This window comes from Anoplolepis gracilipes, chromosome 7, assembly GCF_047496725.1.
Source record: "Anoplolepis gracilipes chromosome 7, ASM4749672v1, whole genome shotgun sequence".
Taxonomy (NCBI): domain Eukaryota; kingdom Metazoa; phylum Arthropoda; class Insecta; order Hymenoptera; family Formicidae; genus Anoplolepis; species Anoplolepis gracilipes.
This window is the reverse complement of record NC_132976.1, coordinates 8,784,718-8,804,804: the sequence shown is the minus strand read 5'-3', so window position 1 is coordinate 8,804,804 and position 20,087 is coordinate 8,784,718. Positions and strand designations below refer to the sequence as shown.

The following is a 20,087-nucleotide window of genomic DNA, read 5'->3' as shown; positions in this document are numbered from 1 at the left end:
TTTTCGTAAATGATTAGTCGCCGCTCGAATTCCCGCACATGTTTCACATCCGGAGCACGTGGCAGTCATTGCGTTGTTACACGCTTTCTCGCTTCGCCTATTCGATAAAATACTAATCCTATCATCGAAAATCTATCTTCCCGACAGAAGCAGATAGTATAATAGATAGAAAAAGCAAAGAGAAAATGTAACAATATTGAAATTCAATATATGTATATACATGTATAGACTATATATTATATATAGTTATAATAATAATAGAGATATATTAGAGAGTAATAAAAATTAGATTCCAACATATTAAGAAATCAAAATAAAAGTCTATGAATGAAATAGATCATTTTCAAATTATAATGTAAAAAAAAAAAATTGTAAATAAAATTGAAAGAGGGAGAGAGATGAAAAATATAAAATAAAATCGTATAAGTTTTTAAATTTTCGTTTTTTAAATTGTATAAAGAATAAATAAAGCTAAAAGATGGAAACAATAAAATAGAATCGTAAAAATTCTAAAAGTAAAAATAATATATGTGTGTATCATAGTGTTCTATAATACTATTTATATTAAAAATAATATTTTTATTTTAATTATTAATGTTTGGTTAACATTTTCTTCGAATAAACTCTATATACGTGTGCGCGTCTTCCAATATATAATATATACATATACGAATTCTAGTCAAAAGGTTAATGACATAGTGCCACTACAATGTGACTGACTGCAGTGATGCAGTGTCGCTTCTCGAGCGGGAGATCATCTTGAACGTAAGTACCGGACCCCCCGCCTTCCCCATCCGACCAACCAACGGATGGCACAAAGCGAACGAGCGAGACAACCAAGGGTGAGAGCGACGGGATAGAGGCCTGTCTAAGGGGTTTCGAGGGCTGCACGAGCGCATCGGTATGGCATTTCGATAACACGTTGCACGCGTGTACATGAATCGCGCGTGTGCACACGTTTCTCGCTGCCACGCGTTCGAAAGGTGCCGATAAAATCTTTGCCCTTTATTTGCCTTTGTTCTACTTGCTCAGTGCTATGTAAATAATTCAAAGCTTTTTATCAGCGTCTTAAACTTTTTAATTGAAAGAAAGACGACTATTGTAACCTTGTAATAAATTTTTTGAAAATGATAATGCGTAAAGAGATAGAGCGGTAGATGATAAGATTGTTGTATCTGAATTTTTTCGTAGAATGCTGATTATATAATTTTACTTTGTATAGAAAAAGCTTGAGAAATATTTTTTTTTTTGTTCACAGATAATCAAGTAAACAAATAGATTTTAAGAAAAATAACAGTCATTTTTTTCCAGTTAACACAACTTCGAATTTATTATTGCACTTGGTTATATAAATAATTCTTTCCTTAATGAATATTTTATTATTAAATTTTATTATCCGTATTTATCATTAAATTTTATTATCCATATTTCCGTGACATATTTATGCTCAAACTATAAAACGCGTATTTAGATATTTTTTGATATTATCTTAATCACATCTAAAACTTATATATACATTTTAAATCATATGAAGGTGATGTTATAGCAATGAACACACGAGAAAAAATACTTTAACGTTAGTTTTCTATAATAAAGTAACGATTTTCTGCAACAAAATCATTTTTCAAAGAAATACGATTGTAGTTTTGATAAAGAACAAACAGGAATAGGAAATCAGATATCGGAAGTTTATTCGAATTTGATTTGGCAAATGGTACTTTTCAAGTGGACATTTCTATTAATAGGTATCATAAAGTTATAATGTCTAAATGTACTAGAGTTTTTTCCTTGTCACTTTTGACCTAAATCTAATAGTAAACATTTTAAATGTAATTTATTAAAATCAATTTTATTTAAATTTTATTTTTAAATAGTTTTATTTGAAATAAAATATTATTTAAAGACTTATTTTCCATGATTAATGATAGATACAAAATATATAAGAACTATTTATATATTTATTTGAAACTATTATTTCAAAACATATATACTTACATTGATGTCATTTAAAAAATTTTATTTTATAAAATATAAAATTATTTCGAAATTTTTTTATGTTAACTTATTTCAATAATTTATTTCAAATATTTTTTTACTTTGAATATTCCGGTAAATATTTTTAATAAAATTTGAATTAATATAGAGAGCAGTTACATCTTTTATTAACAATTTCATAATTTGAAAGAAATAGAGCTTATGTAAATATAATTTTTTATATTTACGTAATTATTTATATTTCAAATACACTATTTTCTCTTATGTCTGACTAAATCCTTTTAACTCTAAAGTAAGCTTTACAATGTAAGGAAGAGATGCCTTATCGGCTGTCACATTAGTATTAATATTATTATTAATTTAATATTATACCTTTAAATATTAGATATTAACGATTAAATTAAGATTACGCGAACATAAGACTTACATCCCGCTATTCTAAAGATTCTGAATATATCATCTGTATTTTAATATTTCTAACTTCTCATGTGTCACCATGAGATCTTGAGCTGAATCTATTGACGTGATGTTACATCTATGTTATTTATTACGAGTTAAATAATTCTAATATAATACATACTAACAAAATAAACTTTTAATCACGTTTTTGAACATATTGAAACTTATTCTTATATAGATTTATTATTATATTATATATATTTATTCGTACATTTTTATATTTATTTCAGACAGACTTTTTGAGTTTTAAATCTAAATATATTATTGACCAATCAAGATTGGAAAAATTTCCAAAAATTGATGTAATCAATTGTTCAAAAAACCAATGTAATCACGTTGCCATATTTGAAAAAAAGAGTTTCAAGGAAGACTGATGAAAGGAAGATTCTCGTATGATAGCATACTAAAATTTTAAACAGCATATCGCGCGATAAAGGGAAGAATACCTGGGTCATCATCATCATCACCATCAAAGATTCAATTCCTGATCTTTGCTACTGCCGTCACTGCTGGTGCAGACGTCATGCGTGAATCACGCACACGCGCGCTTGCCCCTCCTCCCAAACGCGCGTCTCTATTCCGTCTCTCTTTCGCTCATTCTCGTTCATGGTACTTGCACGTTAACTTGAAACGCGATACTCGCCGCCAAAACGCGAGGGCCAAGCGTGACGAGAGGAGGCGGCTGATCGAGCAGCAGCGGTAGCGGCGGTGACGACGATCAAGAGGGAAGAGATCGTGGAAAAGAGAAACTGAGAAAATCCGCGAGACCGTATAATTTGCCAAGATAAGATAAGAAGATTAGAGATACGAAAGAAGATAAGAGAAGAAGGAAAGAGATAGATGTGAAAAAGGGTAAGAAGAAACTTGAAGGCGCATTCATTGCCGCTGCTAACGCAGAAAGACAGAGAAAGAGAGAAAAAGGAGAGGAGGTGAAGGAGAGGAAAAGGGGGAAGGAAGAGGGAGAGTTGGCAGCTGCTGGGCGCGTGCGGCGTCGGACCTTTTAAGGCGCGATCACCGGACGCCCGGCGTCGCAACTGCCCTCCCCGCGTCACTCCCACCCCGTCCTTCCCCGTTACTCCTCTCCACCGCGTAGTTTGCGTCCTCCGCGTGCTTCCTCTCCGCCGCCCCCGACACCTTCTTGAGAAGAGCTCGAGCCGCGTCGCGACGGCCGTCTCTATGAAATCTCATCCACCACGCGTCTCCTCTTGTCTTCTTCCTAATCTCTTTTTCTCCCTCTCCCACAGCGCTCCTTTTGCTCCGTCACTTTTCCTCCTCTCAGACTCTCAGCCTTCCACCTTTCTTTGAGGATACATAAAACATGTTGTTACGTTCTTGATATTCAATCGGCAATCGAATAGATTTACGTCTTCAGCAACTATGCAACGTACGCGTAATTTATTTGATAATATATACATGTATATATTTTCATTTTTTTTTCTATATACGAAATAAAAGAATAGAACTCGGAATACTTCTCGTAAATATATTTCTTGGTAATATTTTTGCGTATGCAACACAATGGTCATATAAAAGCTTTGAAAAAATATATGTGCGTATATGTGTGTGAAATTGAAGTCTTGCACTGTCAACTTAATTATAATATCAGTTTATTTTATTTTTAGTTCATTTTTTATTAATCAGGTTATCATATTAAATATATAAGATATATAACATTTAATAATCCAATCAAAATTAATTCATTAAAAATGACAGAGTCTAGGGTTTTTTCATTATTTTCTTTTAAAAGTACACTATATCTAGTAAGCACGCAAATAAACAAGCGATTTTTTCTGAAGAATAAAACTTGTTTCTTATACATATTATATGATTGTCTTTCTTTAAAAAAAATTCCTTTTTTCCAGATATATGCGCTGATATTTTATTAAATCTATGAAAAATATCTGTCCTTTAAAAAGAATATTATTATAAATATATTTTTCTATCTGGTTTGAATATATAAATATAAATATTATTCGAACATACACAAAATTTTATACAATTTCAATTTTCCATTTCCAAAAAAAGAATTACGAATGAGAACTTTTTCTCCAAAATTTTTCGGTTATAAATTATATTTTCTGTTATTATTTAATTTTGTAATAATTGATTTTTTGCTAAATAAAATCAAATGTACTAATGAAATTCTCTTTCTCTTTTTCTCTCTCTCTCTCTCTCTCTCTCTCTCTCTCTCTCTCTCTCTGCGTATATGATCAAATAAAGTTCAACAAGTAAAATCACAGGACGGTATACGTTTGTCGCTAGCTGGCAATACGTAATAGTAGGTATATCTGCGTGTTTCTCATAGCATCCCTCCTTTTCCCCCATCTCTCCCTGTTGTCTTCTTTACCTCCCACCCACGCTCCTTTTATTTCTCGTTCACTGCCGGATATCGCCCGGCGCCTTGTCAGCTGACCAACACGACTCTTCTCACGTATCGATTCCTGAGAGGTCGAATCACGTGTTCCAATGTCGGTTTCCTCGACATTCGCAATCTCGCGTTTCTTCGTTTCGCGTGAATCATTATGATTTTCGAACATATTTTCCGTTTGAAATAAAAGGCTAAGAATTTGGTCGCGATTTAATCACTTTTTTTGTCTGGTAAAATTTCTTGAGATGTCAACAAAATATCTGTTGTTTAATGCAAAGTTTTTCTATTACTTTTCTCCATCGTTTCATTAGCATTTCACGATTTTAATAGCAATGGTATTGATCATAAAGTGTCCGCTATCAAAATTTAAATAAACCCAAAAATGGTTCCCAAGATCAATAGATGTTCAAGGCAATTTATTTATAAATTTCAATTTTAAAGTTTACACAAAACTTTGTTTAAAGATTTTTTTTAACTCTGAAGTACAAAACTATTAACAAAGTAACTACGTAAACAAGGTAATCTTATTTAACGTATTATTATTTTTATATTTTGTACTTTTTAATATTGTTTTACAATCGTCAACAAATAAATATATGTAAAATTGAAAAAGTGACATTTTTCTCGTAATTAAAATTGAAGTTGCAATATTTCGTAAGAACTTAAAGAAATTCACGAAATAAAAATTGAAACAATCGGAAAAGTAAGTATGCTCCTACAACTTCAAAGTATCTTATGTTTCATAATAATCCAAAAATTATGGCAAATTGTATTTTAGCCGACTTTCAAGCTTCTCTCTACGCCAATGAGAACGAGAGATATACAGGGCGGATAAAGATAACCTAATACTCGGATTATCTCTTGTCGGTTTGGTGGTTAAAAGAAAAATCTTCGCGACCAGAGTTGCACCGTCAAAGGCTACGCGTCATAATTCTTTAAATTCGATCATTAACGTCGTCCTATCTGTGTTGGTAAATTTCGTGTGCATCAAACTATCTAATTACACTTGTTATGTATACGACGTTATCTTGCACGACCAAACAACAATTCCACCGTCATTGCTTTATCATTCTGATTACCGCGCTTTCACATTTCAGGCAATTACGATCGCGTATGTAGCTTTTATATTCGTAAATCATAATATAACGTATATTATAAACGTAAATATACGGCAAATCAACTGTTTTGAAGAAACAGCGACAAGTTTTGTAATAGCAAAAATGTAATATATGTAGAAATGCAAATAATGTTTTTTTTCCAAAGAATCAATGCTTTTTCATAAGAAAATTGTGAAAACATTAATTTAATTCAAAATGTTATTTTAATGAATTAAAAAAAATTTGTACGTTTTGCAATAATTTTACTAGATTACAATGATAATATGATAATGAATATCCCCGCGCTGAAAATAATTAGTTTAAAGGTTATTTGATTTAAAAATAATAAATCATTGAAAATTATACAATCTTAAAGTGTAATTAAAAAATTAAATTTAAACTATCTCAAACTTGTAAAAAAAAAACGAATTAAGTTACTGTTATAATAAGTTCATAAATTACATCTATTTACTATACTTGTATATTATTTTTTTATTACTTCATTCCTACTACAAGAGAATCAAAAAAGATTTTTTATATGTTTTATAAATATTATATAATAAAATTTTGATTAACATAAACAAAAATGGAGTTTCACAACAGCTAAAATAACTTTATTACTTGCGTTATTTCGATCTTACTAAAAAGACAATTCCTCTCACTTGACAACAACGACAATCTCAAGAGTGCGTGTCGAGGATAACGTGTGTATCTCTCTTATCTTGATATCGAGCGTGTATCGTTTCCTTCGCCTGTCCCCTGTCCTACGTAATCCACGCGGTAGTCGCAGTAGCGGAGAAAGAGAAGAAGAGGTCGAGGGGAAGAGACGGAAGATACTACCCCATCCCGCCCATATCGTGGGTACACCTCGCGCACCTACGCGATGGCATATATACAGCCGGAAAGGTGTATCATGCATGCGCACGGCGTACAAGTACAGGTAAAAGAAACGTCGCTATGGAAACGACCATGGCCACCCTCAATCAATACACTCGACGGGGTGTCGGTTCGTTCGTTCGTTCGACCGGCTGGTCGGCCGGTCGATCGGTCGGTCGGTCGGTCGGTCGGTTGGTCGGTCGGTCGGTCGGTCGGTCGGTGACGCAGGCGAAAAACCCACGTGGTCCTATAGGCCACGTGCGAAAGTGCTCTTCCGCATCGCGATTGTCGTTTTTCCACTTGCCACTTCCTTCTCCCTCTCTTCCTCTTGCTGCTCCTCACCCTTGTTGTTTCGCGCGCGCGATCTGTCATTCTTCCCTTCCCCGCGGGCACGAATCGCGTTTTCATTCGCGCGTTCTTTTGATCGGGTCGCTGTTCGCTACGATTGGCACAACGAATTGCCATAGGTTTGTCCTATACCTGTAGAGAATTATGTGCGTATAATTTGGGGGAAGAGAGAAGGAAAGGATTTCCGAAATCACTGGAGATTTATTTCGAATGCGTCGATACGCAATATATCGTAAGTGTCGTGTTTCAGACGAATGCCCATTTAGAAGAAAAAGAATGTATCGTATCTGGATATTTGTGAGTAAAGTTGTCCGAAGTAAATTTAATTCGTTATATTTAATTAATAAGAGTTTAATATTATCTTTAGAAAAAAATAGCTGGATTTTTTTTTTAAAGATACACGCTGCTGTTATATACGAAGTATCCCACGATCAAAGGTAAACAAAATAATATTTAATAGAAGAAATAAAATTATTTACGTAAAACTATTTTTCCTACTAGATTATAAATAGTTATTATAAAATAACAATTTATGCACGCATTAAAATTAAAATGTTATTTGAAATACTTATTTAATTTAAAAGGGATCAACAGTAAATATTACAAATATTTATATTTTCTTACAAAAAAAGAAAATTTTTGAGTATTTTATTACTATTATTATTATTAGTATTATTATTATTATTATTTTAACGAAACATACAATATAGTCTAAATTTGAAGTATGTCATTACTTACGAGTACTTACATCATAAACACTGGCAGTCAAACTAATAAGGCTAATAAAAATATTATTTATCTAAAGACAGCTGAAAATAAGATTTAATTATAAAAATACGGGTCAAAATATTTTTTTTTTTTTTTTGCGATTGCTAATGGCAATTAGTTCTTTCTTTACTAGTGTTTTTTTTGTGGAGCATTGCATTTGGACTGCGATAACAACACACGTCCTTCGCTCTAGTTTTCTGATTTCTCGTAGTGGCACGACCATTCGTGTAAATGAACACTTCTTTATTCGGATGCAGACAGCTCGCATGCTTAAAATGCGAACGACGAATATATTACATATGATATACCCACATATTGATCGCGCGTTTGAATTTTATGATCTATAAACTTTCAAGCTGGTTTTTATCGATTGCATCAATTTATTCTTTCTCCTGAGATCAAAAATAAAATTACTAAAATAAATTTTTAATACTTACATAATTAATAATTAAACTTATGTATAATTATTATTTTCAGATAATTCTCTAAAATATTTATTTCTCAGGAAATAGATAATTTAGTAGCATTAATATTGGAGAATGTGCAAAAATGCTATCGTTATAATAAAATTCTGTCAAAAACAGACAAAAAGAAAGAGAGAATTAAAAATAATATTCCATTTTGACGTGGATCACACAAATGTCTCGATTCATTAGAATATATTCATTTTCACTTAAATATCCAGAAAATATTTTATTTTGACATTAATTGTTGTTTTACCCTTTTAACCTCTTATATATTTTTTATCACTGATAGAATAATAATAGGACTGTAATATTTAAAGAAAGAAGTGGAAAGAAATCTATCTTGGTTTTCTACTGTTGTGTTAATGAAGGAAAAAAAGAAAAAACTGACTGAAATATACTTATTATATATATTTATTTTCTCTAAGTATTTTATTTAAAATTTCTCTGATATGTTTCATATATATTTTAAATAACGTACATAAATCGTGACATTTGAGTTCCTTATAGAATCTGTCGTTAAAATAAAGATAAATTGTGGGCTATTTTGCATTTGTCACTGCGTGTGTGTATTTTCTATTATATATTCATGCTCGTTAGATATAGTCATTAGATATAATAGAATTAAAGAAGATTCACGCAACGTCGAGAAATGAAACCGATGTTGATCTCGTTATTCTCGCGAACCGCGCTCGACACACCTGGTGCGCGTATATATTCGTTGAAAGTCGCAGTACCGTCCAGGAAGCGAGAGGCGAGGCGCGCGTTTGCCGTACACGTGCGAGCCGCACGTGACAAAGGGTAAAGCCGGCAAAGGGAAAGAGAGAGGGAGAGAGAGAGGGGGGGAGAAGAGAGAGAGGGGGGGAGAAGAGAGAGAGAGGGGGGAGGGAGAGGGTGCACCTTTCTCTTGCTCGAGTGCACCGTGTCGACTTACGTCATTCGATAATGTTCCCTTTGCACCGGTGACCGATGCAAGCACGGCGGTGAACATCGGCAAGGTGCACCGGTGATGGTAACTCCTGCCGGGTGAACGGCGCCCTTACAACAAGCGTCGCCTCACTCCGCGCGTTTCACACGCGTGAAGGAGCGAAAAAAGGGGGCCGAACGAACGGACGGATGGGCGAGAAACGGGCATCTTGCCCGCAATTGCGCACGAGAGCCGATGGACTTGCGTCATTTGACGCTCCGTCTCGCTCTTTCTCTTTCTCTCTCTCTCTCTCTTTTTCTCTCCCTCTTTCTCTTCTTCTCTCTTCTCTACGCGGCGAACGATACGCGCGGACATCGCAATTTACTCCTCTTGCGACGCGATGACACGTGCACACCGTTCACGGGGGTGGGCGGAAGAATGCACCCGGGGGTTTGCGCCAGCACACGCCGAAGATTTACGTCAGTCCTGACCCGACGGAGCGGCCCCCAAGGTCGGCCGAAGGCGCGCGCGCGACGATCGTCGCCGAAGGGCGCCCGCCAAAAGAACGTATAATAAAGAAACGGTCGTCTAATGAGCAAATTGGACGCGTTGGGCCGTTATCAATGTCCCGGATAACATGAAATGTTAATCTTACGCGACAATCGTCTTGTTTTCTCTCCCTTTGACCCTCTTAATTGGTCTCTTGAAATAAAATTTCATTTATTGTCCGGTTCCCGGTTTAATGAAAAAAAAGTACGTTTTGATATTTTTTCTCGCAGAGTAAATTTTCAAAGAAAAAAAAAATAAAGCTTTTAATATTATTTAAAAAATCGTAAGATATACCTACATACATATATACAATATATGATGCTAAAAATAAGATTCTGCTACAGACTTTTGTAGACAGTTTAATCATATCACGAAATCTTTTTTTAACAAATTAAAGCTATATAAAATAAAAAAATTTTATTTTAGAATGTTTTATTAAATTGGAAAAAGTATGTTTCGCGACTTTATTTCCATGAAATATATTGTGAGTAGCCAAAATTAGTTTATAATTTCTATCAAATTTCCCTCTAATACATTTATCTCATATATTCCCTCACGGATTTCTATCTCGTTGTCTAAAAATACGAGCAAACTGAATTATTAAAATGCGCGTCAGAATTCTAAAGTATCTGAATCAAATAAGTCAACGCTTCGTCTTGACTAAATCACATCCAATCTTTTAATTATTCACTACTATTATATATAATATTTTATATAATTGAAGCGCGTTTTATCATTCGAAAAGTTATAGTTGTTATTATAAATGTTATTTAAAAAAATTTTTATATTACTGTCTCTTTTTATGGAAAATCTCGGAAACTATATCTTTGTGTTACATATGCCAATTGTTTTATGATGTAAAAAAGATCAGTCTCAACAGAAATTATTCAATTTTGCAACATTCATATTAATAATATCGCGCAATATTTATTTTATATAACCAACGCATATAATGGCACAATCTCTTTGCATTAAAAATGCAAATGACATATAGAATTTCAGTACAATTCACATTGTTAATTTATTGGCTGATTTACTTAATTTCCTGATGAAGCACGCATATAAATTTTGTGAAGTATCCCTTAAAAATTATATATATATTTTGTAGTAATAAAGTAATAAATAATAAAGAAAATATTTCTTTTTTATATTATATCCTCTCCTCCTCATGTTTTTTAATAAAGATTTTTTTTTATCAATTCCAACAAGATGCAAGAAGATCTCCATGTTGCCTCATGATATTTCATATTTATATAATTTATAATTATCAAAAATTTTATCTTTTCGAACTAACAATAAATCGTGCGAGAATCGCCGATATAATAAGATTATACTTTCAGATGCAAAAATAACGATTTTGTGCAGAAGCAAATTCTTTTTTTAGTTCTCGCGCAAAACTCGTCCGTTCTATGTTGTATTAGATCTCGATCTAGAAGCTTGTTTAATCAGCGTGATCAACGATGTGTAAGTATTATAAACATAATCGAGGTTTATTTAACGCGATAAGAATTATTTCCCTTTGGAAATCCTTCATTCGTGACACATCATGCGTTTGCGGCGGCCTCAATAACATAGTAACGTTTCCAAAACGCCTGACGTCAGCAAAATTGGATCCCCGCGGGAAAATGATCGATGGAACCGTTCTTCGTCGTTTTCGTCATCATCGTTGTCGTCGATGGCGGCGCAAATCGATCGTGCAAACCGCGCGACATCCACACAACGGAGTTTCTTCCTTCGTGGAATTTTTATGAACCCGCGAGCTTTTTCGGGCGCGACGAGAGAGCAAGAGATAGAGAAAAAGAGAGAGGCGAAGATATATGAGCGCGTCTAAAAATCAGGTCTCCGTGAAATATACATATATGCGCAGTGCGATTTCCAAAAATGGATAATTCCAGGGATAATTCTGTCGAGTTTTGTCACACACACTTTAACGATCGCAACTAAAGAATTAAGATTATTAATGATACAAGATGTGCGCACAGGTAATGGGATCATTTTAATATAGCATACGCGTAGGACGGTAGTATTGGAAAATGAGTTTTTAATTGTAGATGTGAATAAGTGGATCTATAGATACAAATTAAATTAAAAGTGACTTTACGAATATTTTAAACAAGTCTTAAATTGTATCGGCAAAAATGAAGTTTTACCCGCGTGTAATTTTTACACGTATAATCTTCGAGATCTGCTCTGTATTTCAGATTATATTTGCTGTATCACACACAGACAAACTTAATCAAAGTCTATTATAAAACTATAGTTGAAATCAAAAGTCGCGCCCTTTAAACATCAAAAAATTTTGCATCTCATTAAACGCATTTAATATAGAGTTAAGTATAATAAAAACGACACATTCGGCCTTCCGCGTTATTATCCGTTGCGGCCGGCATCGTATCCGTTTGCGGGAAATAGTCATCAGACTATAATCTCGTCGTATCTTGCGTAACGCACTACTATGAGGTAGTCGAAGTATACGTTAGTGAGTTTACATGGCAGGTAGAGGTATCTACTCTGTATACTAATTAATTGTGTTTTCGTGTTACTTGGCAAACAGGTAAACAAAGTGCGTCAGCTGGTCGATATCTTGCACCGCGGTGATGAAATACGCAATTTAATTTCCATCTTGCTCTCCATTAAGCATTTCGACGAACTAATATAGCAATCCTATACGCGGTGTCAAAACAGAAAAAGAATACAAGATACACACACACACACACACATATATGTGTATATATATATATATATGTATACATTTTTTTATGTTGTTATAATAGTATTCTAATCGCTTTTCAAGTATCTTATTTCATATAATCCATAATGTATGCGAAAATCAGGTTCAATACTGAATCTGTTAGTCATAACGCTGATGTCACTTCGTACAATATCGGCGATATAATCACCAACTAAAAGATGCCTAGGGTAGCACATTATTCTTCTTATCGCGCCCGCTTTTTGCTTATTAGAATAAGAAAAGGAAATCTTTGACTTATATTATAGCGAATAGTAGCGCTGATAAAAGAAATATGTATACAAATTTGTGCAAGCTTAGAATATGCTGTTGTAAGCAGTGGTGTAGCCAGGAGAGGGGGCTATAGGGGCTCGAGCCCCCCGCCCCCAAAGATTTCAAATCTCAGTGACTTTTCTTAAGAAAAGTCTATGAATTCCAGCCATAGAAATATTTTTAGCCCCCCTTCCCAAAAAAAACCTAAGTCTGGCTACGCCACTGGTTGTAAGATTATTACGCGTGATAGAAACCGTTCTCTTACGTAATTGAAAATTGACGCGCTCTTCAAATATTTTTTTTTTGTAGTGAGATACTAGTATAATACGCGGATAAAAAATATATATTGCAAATCAATAAAGAATAAGTAATTAAATAACGAATAAAATAATTTACAACTATATAATTTTAATCACCCTTAATTTCTATTATATTTTGTTAATCAATTTGTTATATATTATTATTGTAATAGTAATTTTTGACATATCAACATCATAAAAGTTATAATGATGAACGGGACAAGAATTTTATACAAAAATATTTAACGAAAGCATTTTAGACACTATCTTTGTTACATAAAAAAAATATTACATTTGTGTTTTCAACAATACTTTTCATTAAAATATAGAAAAATGTAATTTTTTTTATCTTTTATCTTTCGATATCCATGTTGCACATTACATCCGCTTTTCTCGAATTGCGTCATCATATCTATCTGATAATAAACAAAAAAACAAAATGTAATAAAATATTATGTTTCATAAAAATATTCCCACGTCTCTGCTCAAGTGCGTTATACCTATTATATTTTTTACTTATTATATATTTTTACATTTTTTTACCTACATTTATGCATTCGCATATTTTTCCTACATAATTTGTATTGCTAATACAATCAAGGGACCTTCGTAGATCATTACATCAATACATTTCAATTCCATGTTACGTATTTATGTGATCTGATATTTAAGTATTCATATATAATAAGAATTTGACGAGCAACCGTCAATCATTAGAGAAGTCGCGTGTATATGTATAATCATAAATCCTCACATCATATATGATAATTTTATGATATGCATCGCATATGCAAAAAACATGATATTCCATTATAATTCGACTCCGTACAACATTATTGCGTCGCTTAAGAACTGTATAATCAAACATAGACTTTGTGTTTTAGCTACCATGTGCTTTCATCGTTGAATACTTACAAGCGCTAAGTACTCATCCGACGGTAATACTATCATAGTCATAACTCTCTTGAGTATTAAGTCTGCTTAAGTGATACCTCTCTCTCTCTCTCTCTCTCTCTCTCTCTCTCTCTCTCTCTCTCTCAATTTATCATAGAAATGGTGCATCATTATCTAAATAAATTTTTGACAAATTCAATGTTTTTTTTCTGTAATCTTTTTTGCAGTTTGCAAAATTACAGAAAATCTTACGTGAAGCAAACAAATATATTTTAAAAACTAATTTTAATACTAAAATATACAATAAAATAAAATTATTTAATCGTCTTCAAAGTAGAACAGATTTCGAGTTCAGAAAGAATTTTAATTAATTTTGTTGTTAAATATTTTTTGCATATATAAATATTTATAAAGTAAAATTATAATAAAATTTAGATTTAATTGTTAATTGCTGCTCTTTCATTTAACGATTTTTTTACTAAATTCAAGATATATATTAATATTTGAGTAGTATAAATTCATGTAAAATGTACAAATGACATTAAAAAAATAGATTATATAAAATTATATAAAATAAAGTAAATGTGTTTTCGATATTTTTGATCAAGATACAACTACTTCCAAAAATATGATAAGTATTTTAGTTTATTGTTAGACTCGAAATTGGAACATTATTTTCTATAAATAACATTATATATAAAATATCTTGGAAAAGATATACATATGATAAAAAATGAAAATTCTGTATACTGTTACAATATTACATACACTTTTAAAAATATCGATATACCAGTTATATTAGCCGATGTGTGTGATGACAATTTTCAAAAATATTTCATAATATAAAGCAAACGAAATATATATGTATTTTCTTTCTTTACAAGACTACATTAAGAGAGTTAGGTTCTTCGTCTTCAGTCGACATGATTCGATACGCTCGCGCGAAACAGACCGGTCCGGCTCTTTACGACTGCTCCCACGTAAACGGTATTTTATCGCCGTCTGGAGTAAGCTCGGAGCGATCAAAAATCTAGCACGTGCGCCACGTTACATGCAAACGGCAGACATAGCCGAATAATTCCTGCTAATACTAGTGTAAACTGGGCGCGATGGTTCTATCTCCCGTAGGGAAGTAATGGCGCGAGTCAACGTTTAGGTCATCGCGCGGATTTGCATAGCCTCGAGGACTCACATTGTGACGCGCTTTGTGCTACGTTGAGGGTCATACGGGGGCCGCCGCGATATTGTCGCGTGGTACATATTATATATATATATATATATATATATATATATATATAATTTGTGTAGGTCTAGGTTTCGCCGAGGAAAGGAGTGGAGAAGGGCATCGCGCGTGATGACGCGATAAACCGGCATCCGATAAGGTTTAGATCTGAAATGCGCGTAAAAGGTCGAACGCACGTCGTGTATACTGCACATTTTCCCGTACCTGTTTCCCTCCGTATCTCTTTTAGCGAAAGAAACGCAAGCACGCGCGCGTGCACGTATCGTTTCTATTAAGGATTACTTGCGCGGTTAGCGTGCTACGGTAAACGATAAAAACGGGTATAATGAATGGCCCGACTAAAGTATAATTTCATATGTCATGTAATCAGCGGAATTAAAAATTATGTTTATAAAATTAGAACACGTTCTATATTTACGTCAAAATGTGAAAGGAAATGTGCATGTCAGATAGGTACATATATGTATATAGTACACTGACAGATATATAATAATAATAATAATTCGCGATTGGAAATTTAAATACGTATATTAATAATTTATAATAATAAATCCTAATAAGATTATCAAATCGTATGTATTAATAGAATATAAAATTATATAATATAAAAATTAAATAATCTGAGTTATTGAATTATTTCCTTTCTATAGTTATATGTATTCTAATAATAATAAATCTTGAGATAATCCCTGAATAAAATAACTCATTATATAAAGAGCGCAGTTTTAAAATTTTCAAAAAAATTTTGACGTAGTTCTCAAGACTAGCTAAGCTGACAATTTCTTTAAAGTCATACATTTTTGTGTGTATCGTCCAACTCATAAATCAACTTTGACACTCAATTATCGCTGCTGTTATCTTTTCTTGATTCTTTAACCAAATTTTTTTACGCTTAAACGTTATTGAAAAAAATTGATACTATAACGTTTAATATATTAAATAAAATAAAATTAAGATGTTTAATTAAATGGATTCAATATGTTTTTTCTGAGAAATATAATTAATAGTTAATTTGATATAAAATATGATAAAATTAATAGTTAATTTCATTATTAAAAAATCATTATGTTGTCGCGGTTATTCAACAAATTCAATTACTCTTTTCGATCTTATTGGAAATTACTCTTTGATTAATGCTAAACAATATATATAGTAAATAAAAAATATTTATATGTAATCAAATAACGTAAGGTTTTTTGACTTAATTCTTTATTATTTAATTAGTCTGGAAGAAACAGAATTAAAAAAGAAATTAAAATTTTATACATAATATATATGTATATATATATATATATATATATATATATATATATATAATTATAAATTCTTCATTACTGACCTATTTTCCCTCTTTTTAAGAAATGTGTAGCGGAGCACGCGCACACGTAAAAAGGTTACAACGATCGAACGGTAATATATATTAATAAAAGATTCAACTCTAATATAAACGCACCGAATTGCGCATTGTCTGCTCTGTATTTATAATTTGTCGATATTAATAATATAGATAAAAATAATATAGACGAATAATACAGATTCGTTTATCTACGCGGTTAAAATTAATCCTTGATTGAATGCAGAATGACCATCATCAAAATTTCGAACGATATAATTATTATATATAATACATATAATAGATTTTTTTTTTTTAATTTTGCTGTTGATCATTCTGTAAATTAATCAACGATTATGTTTAAACCGCATTGATAGAAACGAAGAATTTGTATATAAATATAAATATCTTTTTTAAATCTAATATATAGATTTTTGCAATTTTAATATTAACTTTTTATAAAGTAAATCGCATATCTAATCGCGCAAAATCTTGTGCATCAAAATAAGGTCGGATTGAATATGAAACAAGAATGTAGACATCGGTGCATTCGAGCATAGATTTCTGCATTACCGATCACGGTTTTTTTGTAAGGACAAAACTCGAGGTGCCTGTTGCAGATGGCGGTAGGAAATGGAGCATAGCAAAATAACACATCGCGTATTTTATAATATTTAACAACAACCACACCATGATAGGGGTTCGATATCTCGGACACTACGTCTTTATCAGTATTGCAACGAGCGAATTTACGATGTAACTTTACTGTCGAAAAATATGTTCTCTATTAATTAAATATGTCTTTATGAATATGAAGGATTCGCTATTAAACATTTAACGCATTAATTCGCTGTTAAACATTTTACGCATCGCCATTTATGAATCGATAATTAATATATGATTTAAATACTGCTTGGTAACATGAGATTAAAATTCCGTGTTGTAGAAGTGCAATTATCTATCAATTATAGAGTTTGCACCCTATTATGCAAAAAAGATGCACGTAAAATTAATCTACACTGATATTTGACTGTTATACGCATATCTGTCATTGCTCTGATTTTAACGATTATACATAGTCTTCATATAAATTATATTTGATTTCATGTTGACTTGAAAAATAATTTAAAAAAAGTTTTTTAATATTAAAGCATTACGTCAAATTACGTCAATTCTTGTATACATATGTCATTAATGATCTTTATATTAAATTGTTGTGCACGCAGTTATAGCGTAACGACAATGAAAAGTAGCATGTAAGAATCGATGATAATTATCGACGCGTCCATAAATCATATGTGTTGACATAACAAGTATGCAATAGATAACTCAAAGCAACTAGCTATACTCGAATTTTCACACGGTTCTTTACTAAATTTTAATTTTTAAATTAACAACAAAAGATCTCATATTGGAGCTGACTTAGCTGGTTCAAATCTCCCGATTTCTTTAATATCCAATTGTCACATACGCATACGAGGAATCTACCGTTCTGCTCATAAGTCGCGTTTACGTTTCTTTTGCGAAATCAGTGATGTACCGGTATTTAATTGCAATAAAACGTGAATTCAATGATTTCTCGAAACGACATAATGCAATTGCAAAATCATCGAGTGCCTTCTCATTTTTCCTGACTATCGATCCGAAGTCACCGCGATGAGAAGTGAGAGGATCAATAAATCTCGCGGCGAGGCGCGCGTCGCGATGCATATCCTGATATACATCCCGTCTGAAAAATTCTTTTTCGTTCTCTCTTTCCCTCTCGTTTCTCTCGGTTTCGGTCCACCGAAATCGGAGACCGAGATGACGTGCGTGCATGCGTGTGCGTGCACGCGGCGGCGGCTGCGCGCTCGCAAGCACACTCCTACTTACGTTACGGGTATGTATGCGTGTATCGGTTACATGTGTACATGCGTGTGCGCGCGCGGGTGTGCGCGTAAGTGAAGGCCATGTCGGACAGACAGACTGTACGGATGACTTTTGAAAAAGTAAACAGGCGAAGCACAAGACGATTTGCTACTCACAGTTTCTCGCCGGCGGTTCCAGCCGCTCCCACACGATTTTCCTCGTCGTCGGCGTCCCTCGATGATTATTTGATTTTGCACAGCAACATTATTGTACGTCCAGTAAAAAAAAAAGAGAGGGAAAGAGGGAGAAAGGGGGGAAGAGAGAGAGAGAGAGAGATAGAGAGAAGAGAGAGAGAGAGAGACCGAAGGAGAGAAGGAAAAAAGAAGCGAATGTGAAAAGGCACAGATGGGAGAGACGGAGATTAGCGAGAGAAAGAGAGAAAGAAGTTAAAGGGTGAGAGAGGAAGGGAAGAAGAAACACACCGAGAAACGCTCGTTTGATCAAAAGCACGATTTTCGTGACGTCATCGGCGGTCGGGCATGCGCGAATGGATTTCGGTGATTTTCCATGCACGGCGAAACACGTGCGACGAGTCGGTCGACGCCACTACTGCGTTCACGCACTCGGCACTACATATCGCTAAGAAACGCGCGGCATTATCGTCGCGTCGTAGCAGCGGCACAGCGAGCTTCCACAGATACCGTGCGCGATTCGCGAGGGCCACCGCGGCTGCCGACATCTAACTCCCATCCACTCCCACTTGTTAAGTGACGTACACTGACGTCATCGATAGTTTACCTTGAGCCGCGTGACATTGAGCCGCAGTACTGCCAACCGCGGCGCTGCGAACATTCCTTCCTACGTGGTCGATTCTCATTGCACGCGATCGTCGGATCGTCCACGAAGCGCGATCTTGCTCGAATCTTCAAGCACCTTCCTCCTTTATTATAATCCTTCGTAAACTCACGCATGATACTCTGTAATTGAAAATTGAATATTTTTAAATCGTTGATTATTGATTGAGAGATGTATTTAGAGGTTGAATATTATAATATTTATTAGCGTCAAAAAAATATTATAATTTATAAATATTGTATTATAAATTCGTTAAATAAATCGTGAAATATCGATATTTGATATTATGAACGCAGACACCCGAATACATACATAATGTGAAAGCGGTATAGAAAATCAAATAAAATATTATTTATTCGCCCGACACCAATTTAAAAATAAAAAGAGAGGTCTGAAATGAAAAATTGAAAACCAACGAAAAGAGACTAAATAAAAATATAAAAACGAAATAATAGATGAGAGAGAGAAAGAGAGAGAGATAGAGAGAGAGTACATTTAAAATTTTATACACATTAGAAATAATAATTAAATAAAGATTATATTTATAATATGTATATATATGTATTAACGTTTCTTTTGGCCACTTACTTTTTTCTTTTTTTATATTTTTATGTAAGTTTTAAATTTATATTATTGTTATTTAAATTTTAAATGGAAAAACCCAAGTTGTTTTTAAATCCAGTATTGTATAATCAAAAAAACATTATTTATTCCAATATTGAAAAACGTCTAGTGTTTTACTTGTATCATCTAGTATATTTTATGTGTAAATTTTTATATTTC

The 20,087-nt window shown here is 33.1% G+C and overlaps 1 protein-coding gene across 1 annotated transcript in view; it reads right to left on the bottom strand.

Moving 5' to 3' along the window:
- Window positions 1-19,210, bottom strand: part of Mef2 (myocyte enhancer factor 2) — a 69,914-nt gene extending 50,704 nt beyond the window's left edge. Inside the window, exon 1 of the mRNA XM_072896224.1 lies at window positions 18,626-19,210. The gene's annotated coding sequence lies outside the window, so the exon portion shown is untranslated. The remainder of the gene's footprint in view (window positions 1-18,625) is intronic.
- Window positions 19,211-20,087: the final 877 nt, after the last annotated feature.